This window comes from Panthera uncia (genome assembly GCF_023721935.1).
Source record: "Panthera uncia isolate 11264 chromosome C1 unlocalized genomic scaffold, Puncia_PCG_1.0 HiC_scaffold_4, whole genome shotgun sequence".
Lineage (NCBI taxonomy): Eukaryota > Metazoa > Chordata > Mammalia > Carnivora > Felidae > Panthera > Panthera uncia.
In genome coordinates this window covers 58,381,091-58,387,881 of record NW_026057585.1, presented here as the reverse complement: position 1 = coordinate 58,387,881, position 6,791 = coordinate 58,381,091, and the positions used below count along the sequence as shown (strand labels likewise).

Below are 6,791 nucleotides of genomic sequence, written 5' to 3'. Positions count from 1 at the left end.
ATACACATATATATAGCATATATATACACATATATATAGCATATATACACACATATATACACATATATATAGCATATATATATAGCATATATATACACATAAATATATGCTATATATATAGCATTTATATATATACATATATAGCATATACACAAGTATATGTGTGTATACACACACACACACACACACATATATAGCGCATATATATATATATATATATATATAGGCTCTATCTCAGAAACCAAGAGATCATCACCTGAGCCAAAATCAACAGTTGGTTACTTAACCGACTGAGCCCACTCAGGCACCCCAAGGAATCTTCAGTTCTAACAAGACTCTAAAAATCCTGGTTTCCTCATGAAGATATCCCTGTTTTGTTAGTCCTACACATTCCATAGCCCTATAATTCAAACATCTAATCTTCCTAGGTTTTAAAACTGTCCAGGGGGCTGGATACACCAGATAGGGTGGTAATGAAGAAGCCAAATATAGAGAACAAGTGTTTAATCCGCTGGAACAACAGTTTAGGCATAGAAACAGGCTAATGTGTTATAATGGTGATGACAAGGGGCACCTGGGTGGCTTAGTCAGTTAAGTGTCCGACTTCGGCTCAGGGCATGATCTCACAGTCCATGAGTGCGAGCCCTGCATCAGGCTCTGTGCTGACAGCTCAGAGCCTAGAGCCTGCTTCCAATTCTGTGTCTCCCTCTCTCTCTGCCCCTTCCCTGCTGGTGCTCTGTCTCTCTCTGTCTCAAAAATAAATAAAAACATTTAAAAATTTTTAAAAAATGGTGATGACAAGAGGGAGAGAGATGTGGATTTAACACAAAGTGGGCTTTATAATGCTCTTTACAAGTATAGAGCTCAATTTTAGGGAAGAAGGGGCTATCAGCTTTTGACAAATGCGAACCACTGATGCCTACTGCAGATTCTGATACGCCTCGGGCATTCGGGTGGGATGGTGGGGAGAAGAACTGTGTGTATGTACTTATGCATTTTGGAAAAATGTCCTGGGTAATTGTTACATTGTCTCTCTCCTCCAATCCCTCCATGGTTGAGAACTCCTGCTTAACATCATATGCTCCATATTATTTACATAGCCAAACTAGGGAAGTAGCCCAAGTATCCATCAACTGATGAATGGATAAAGAAGTGACATATATGAAAGAGTATTATATATAGTATATATAATAACACATACATAATACTAATATAATACTATTATTATATTATAATAGTATAATATAAAAGAAAAATTTTTTAAAAAGAATGAAATCTTGCCCTTTGCAATGACATGGATGGAGCGAGAGAGTATAATGCTAAGCAAAATAAGTCAGAGAAAGACAAATACCATATGATTTTACTCACGTGGAATGTGAGAAACAAAACAAATGAGCAAGAAAAGCAAAAGAGAGAGGCAAACCAGAAACAGACCCTTAACTATAGAGAACAACCTGGTGGTTGCCAGAGGGGAGGGAGGATGGGCGAAGTAGGGGATGGGGATTAAAGAGTACACTTATCATGATGAAAAAACTGAAACAAAATTATTTAAAAAATAAAATTATGCACTCCATATAGACACCCGGTGAACTAAGCCTGGCTTATTTAACCTCCAGTTCAACTCCTGAGCATCAAACATCCTCCAGTCTGCAGAGCTGACTTTCCCACATGGTCTCCACCTATTAGTTATAATAACAATGGTAACAAGATGAATACCTTCTAGACACACAATACCTCACCATTGGTGAAACCCCTTCCCATGTAACTATTTTATTTGATCCTCACCACCTTATCCCCATCTGACAGAAAGGAGCTTGTGACTCAGAGGGGCGAAGCAACTTGCCTGAGGTCACACAGCCAAGAAGGGACTTGAGTTAAATCCAAGTCTCCCAGATCTATAGCTACAGTTCTCTCCACTTCTGCCCCACAAATAAAAAAGGAACTATTAGTGCTGCTGCTCAACCCTTCATCTGTTTTAAACACTACTAGTTATTATGTGGTAGATACTGAGCTAATCATTTTACATATAGTATATAGCTTATTTCCCAAACAACCCTTCAAGGTAAGTATTACTGCCCCATTTTACAGCTAAAAACACTGAAGCTCAGAGTTGAAGAGACTTACCCAAAACTGCCGTCGGTTTAGACATCCTCTCCTCCCTGATTCCTGCTCTTGACAGGTATGTCTGCACCAAGGATCTGCTTTGTGACCCCACAGCACTATCACACTGTGTTGACAGCAGTTGTTCAGACACGTGTCCTGTCCACGACTGTGGTCTCTCCAAATGCAGAGCTATGTCTGATCCCAAGGTCGCTTGCAACAATCCCAGGGCTCACACACACTATGTGTGTGTATAAGTATCATAGAGCTCAGAGAATACGCCCAGAACTGGATTTTGAACACAAATCTTTCTGATCCCTGAATATCTTATTTGGTTCTATCAAAAACGGCCCCCAAACAGGCCAGGCATAAACCCAGATTCTGTCCTGAGAAAACTGTCCTTCTTTCCAAAGTGAGTCTAGCCATTTCTCTAACCAGACCTAAAGGTGTAGCTGGCCTTCTAACAAGAGAATGCCAGTCCTGTCCCCAAAGATCACAGCACCTGGGTGAGACCAGAGCTGGCTAGGAATAATTAGCAAATTCTTCCTCCAGTCTCTGCATTAGGAAAAGGAAGTTCCAATTACAAATGTGCTGAGAAAATCGCTACTCAAATGCACAGAGTGATTTTCAAGGCATTGACACCTCCCTGGTATGCTTGCTTATTAGATACAGGGGTTGAGGAGGATGAAGGAGTATTTAAAAGCTAGTTTTCAGACCAATGAATCTGAAGAAATTCTCTTTATTGGTCTGCAAGAGGAGGTGGGGATGGGGGGAGCAGAACCAGATCTGATAAAGGAGATTAAATGGCCTTATACATCTGACAGCAAAGAACAGTCCCCATGGGAATCCCAAATCCTGCTGGTGCTAATAAAGTGCACGATATTACTCCGGTAATATAGTGTACAATATAAGGCGTCCAGATGCCGGGGCCAGAGCCACGACCTACATCTTCCGCAAACCAATTTTCTGCTGGGTTGGATGTGTAAAAAAGAATCCAAATACAGATTTTTTTTTTTTTTTCATCGCAAGAAGAATTGCTTCTCTGGCTTTTTTCCCTTGGCCTGTCTGCTCCTCCCACCCCTGCGTTCTCAAAGTGGGAATTACTTCTAATCCACTCACAGGAGAAATCACTGCCTCACCCAAGTGTGGGCTATTACGGAACAAGTGGGCTGCTTGTGGGCTTCCCAGTAGCCATGGGGTCCAGGGGAACACACGTAGGATTTGCAATCACACACGCTAGGTTCAAATCCTCATTCTTCCATTTATAAGCTATGTCTCCTTGAGCAGATTTCCCCTTGTTTCTCTAAGCACGATTCCTCACGCCCCTTACAGAAGTGCCCTGTGTATTAAAGATACCGCATATGAAGTGCCTAGCACAACACAGGAGGTGTTTCACTGGCAATAACAATCAGCAGCAGTGGTACCAGCAGCTGCTGTTACCTAAAGCTTAAAGGCAACCTCTTAGAGGAAGAGCTCTCTTTTGGCAAGGAGTTTAGGGATTGAAAGCATTGAAGCTTATTAATAAGATGAACAGCAACAGTGCTTTATCTATTACCAGCTCCCGAGCATCCGCTGAATGTGACGTTATAAGCATTGTCATAAGCATCGAGAAAATGCTTATAAGGGAGCCCAGTCGCTCCCTTCCAAAACCTTGTAGACCAGTGGGGAAGCTGAGCAATGTCACGGCACACGGTGCATGATACCATGTCCCCAGCAATTTAACATCAGTCACCTCATTTGACCCTCCCAGGAACTGCACAAAGTAGGCAAGACATGCGTTGTTAATCCCCACTTAGTAGGCAACAAAACAAAACAAAAAAACAAGATAGAAGAAGCAGCCCAGAGAGATGGAGTGGATTGGCTAAATTGGTACGTGAGGCAGAGTCAGAGTTGGGCAGGTCTTCTAAATGCTCATTTCCAGTCCTCGGGCCTGAACCACTCTGGGATGGCTCTGGCTTGGCCTGTGATCAGAACACCAGCTCTGGCCCTCTCAGAATTCATGACATTTCCACTGCCCACGATTATTCTGCTCAAAAATGTTGGAGACTTCTCAGACCCAGCCCAGGGTGGCATATGAGACATGCTATCCTAGTGTTACTTGGCTGATTATAATAAGGATGATAACAACAGATATATAATATCCTTCCTTTGTAGCACAATTTTTAGTTCAAACAGTGCTCTCCTATGTGCTGACACTAGTGAATGAGTGTGTGTGTGTGTGTGTGTGTGTGTTTTACTGTTAAAAGTAGATGTTATTATCCCATGTCACAGGGGATGAAAAGGAGGTTCTGAGAAGTTTACTTTCTCAAAGTCACCAATGAAGTAAAGCACAGAGGCCAGGCTCAAGGTAGCTGTCTAGAAGTCCAAGCCTTGGGCTCTTCTTACTGACATGCAGTCATCTGATTCATCACAGGTATGATGTGAATCCTCAGAATCTACACAGTGGGTGATAGTTCCCTCATCAGAGCACTCTGGAATGCAGTGAACAGTTAAGAGAATAAATGAAAATGCCCTCCATCTCCTCCTCAAAAATAGTTGACATGCATTGAATGCCTGTTCCGTCAAAGGCACTTTGCCAAATGCTTTCCACGGACTATTTTGTATCATCCTTAACAGGTGGGCTCCATGATCAGCTTTACTTTACAAACAGACTTAGAGAGGTGAACTAACTTGCTCTGGGAACAGGGTGGTGTAGTTTGGATTTGAACTCAGGCAGCGTGGCCCCCACAGACACTAACGACAGTATCCTTTGTTTAATCATCGGCACAATCTCCGACCAGTGTCTTAATGGAGAAACCCATTGTTCACTGATCGCCACTAACTGCCAGGCACAGCCCTCAAAAGCTAGTTATATTTACTCATTAAATCCTCATAAGCATTCTATAAGGTAGACATTACTGCCCCATTTTACAGAGGAGGATAACCGTGGCCAAGAGATGTTGACGGTTTGCCTAAGATTGCAGAACCTGCTAAAAGCAGAAGCATTTTCAAGCACAGAAACACCCAGGGAAATGTTCATTCTTCCTTCAACAACTCTGAAATCTCCTAAAAGTAAGTAATCTGAAATACACAAAGGAGAAAGGTGCGAAGAAGGAAACTGGAGGCAACAGAGCCAAAGGCCTGTAGCATTCTAACTGCACAGCTCTCCAAAATCAGTAGAGTTTGAAAAAGACTGGATTTGTCTGGAAAGGCTCTGTGGAGGAAGCAGAACTCCAAGTGGGCCTTGAGGCCTGGAGGAGATTTGGATGGGCAAGGTATCCCAGAAAAGCATATTAAAAATTGAAGTTAGGGGTCCAGAAATAGATCCAAGTAGCAAAGGGGAGCCACAGCAATTTGCAAATGGTGGAGGAGGCCTATTTTGTAGGGTTAAAGTTTGTGTCCAACACAGTGTTTAAGCCCCACACCCACAGCAAACTGAAATCTCTTTGTTCTCCTTTAGCATGCAGCCCACCAGGAGTGGCAATGGAAAAAAAGGCACAGGAAGAAAATAAACCAAGAAGGAAAAGATAACACACACATCTCATGTGGGCCTTCAGGAAGGATGGGAGAAGCAGGGCAGGGAGAGGGAGAAGCACCAGCCAGCCTCAGTTCTTCCTTTGCTCATCCCTCCCCCTTCTTTTCCCTTCCCTCCCCCGTTTCCTGCATGCAGCAGCAAATGTATGAATGCTTGGATGGCTTGGCAAAACACTCTCCAAGATTTATTTCTGTTGGACAATCTTGCATTCTTTTTTTTTCCCCCTGCTGACAACTCTGTCAACAGCAGGCTGTTGTGAGGCTGTGAATTTGGAAATCACGTACTTGATACAGACATTGTTGCAATGATACAAACCAGACTAAGAAAGTGGACTCCTGAGATCAGGGAGACCTGCAGACCTACTTGGTTCATTACCTGGGAGTCACCGGGACCTCAGGGCTTGGCGAAGAGACCATCTGGGGAGGGGGAGGGGGCGGGGGCAGCGGTCCTGGGCGTGTGGTCAGTTCAAGGCAAGGAGATGGTTCCAGTAGTTCAAAAGCTAGATCTGTTTGTACGAGCTCCAACAGTAGCTTTGAATTGCTTTGAAACTCGAGTGTTGATAAGCCACTAGGTAGCGGGGTACTGGGTAATAAATGTGAAAAATGTTTTGTCGAGTGCAGATTTCTATATCAGTGTAAAGGATTGTATTTATTACCTTTTTGTGAAAGGAAGGAAACGTATTTTATGTCTGTTTTTGGAAATTAGGCATATATAAGGACAAATAGACTTAGAAGCATAGAATTTCAGAGCTGGAAAGAAATTCATTCATTCTATCAGCAGGCATTTAGAGCCTGCATCTGGGAATCAGGCCCTGTGTGGGCTCTGGGGAGGTGGAGAAGAACCAGCCCCAGGCCCCTGAGGACTCCACAGGCAGTGATCAGGGCAGGGACAGGGGAGGCACTGGAGGTGACAGGAATGCAGGATGGGCCTGGGGGGCAGCTCCACCAGCCAGGGCATCAAGAAAAGCTTTCCTCTGGAAAGGAAATTAGGTCTGAATTCCAAAGGAGGATGTGACCAGGCAGAGATGAGAAATCAGGGTAGAAAGGGAGCTATGGGGGCATATTAAGCACAGGATGAACAACGGCATGGACTCCGACCTCTTTATTTCACAGATGTGAAAACCGAGGCTCAGAGAGGTAAGTTAACTTATTCAAATCACCCAGGCAGTAAGCGGTAC

At 43.5% G+C, this 6,791-nt stretch overlaps 1 long non-coding RNA gene across 1 annotated transcript in view; it reads left to right on the top strand.

Moving 5' to 3' along the window:
• The window catches only part of LOC125913635 (uncharacterized), a 7,791-nt gene extending 1,990 nt beyond the window's left edge, over window positions 1-5,801 (top strand). Inside the window, exons 3-6 of the long non-coding RNA XR_007455060.1 lie at window positions 2,089-2,179; window positions 4,372-4,513; window positions 5,014-5,151; window positions 5,540-5,801. This is a non-coding gene — a long non-coding RNA (uncharacterized LOC125913635). The remainder of the gene's footprint in view (window positions 1-2,088; window positions 2,180-4,371; window positions 4,514-5,013; window positions 5,152-5,539) is intronic.
• Window positions 5,802-6,791: the final 990 nt, after the last annotated feature.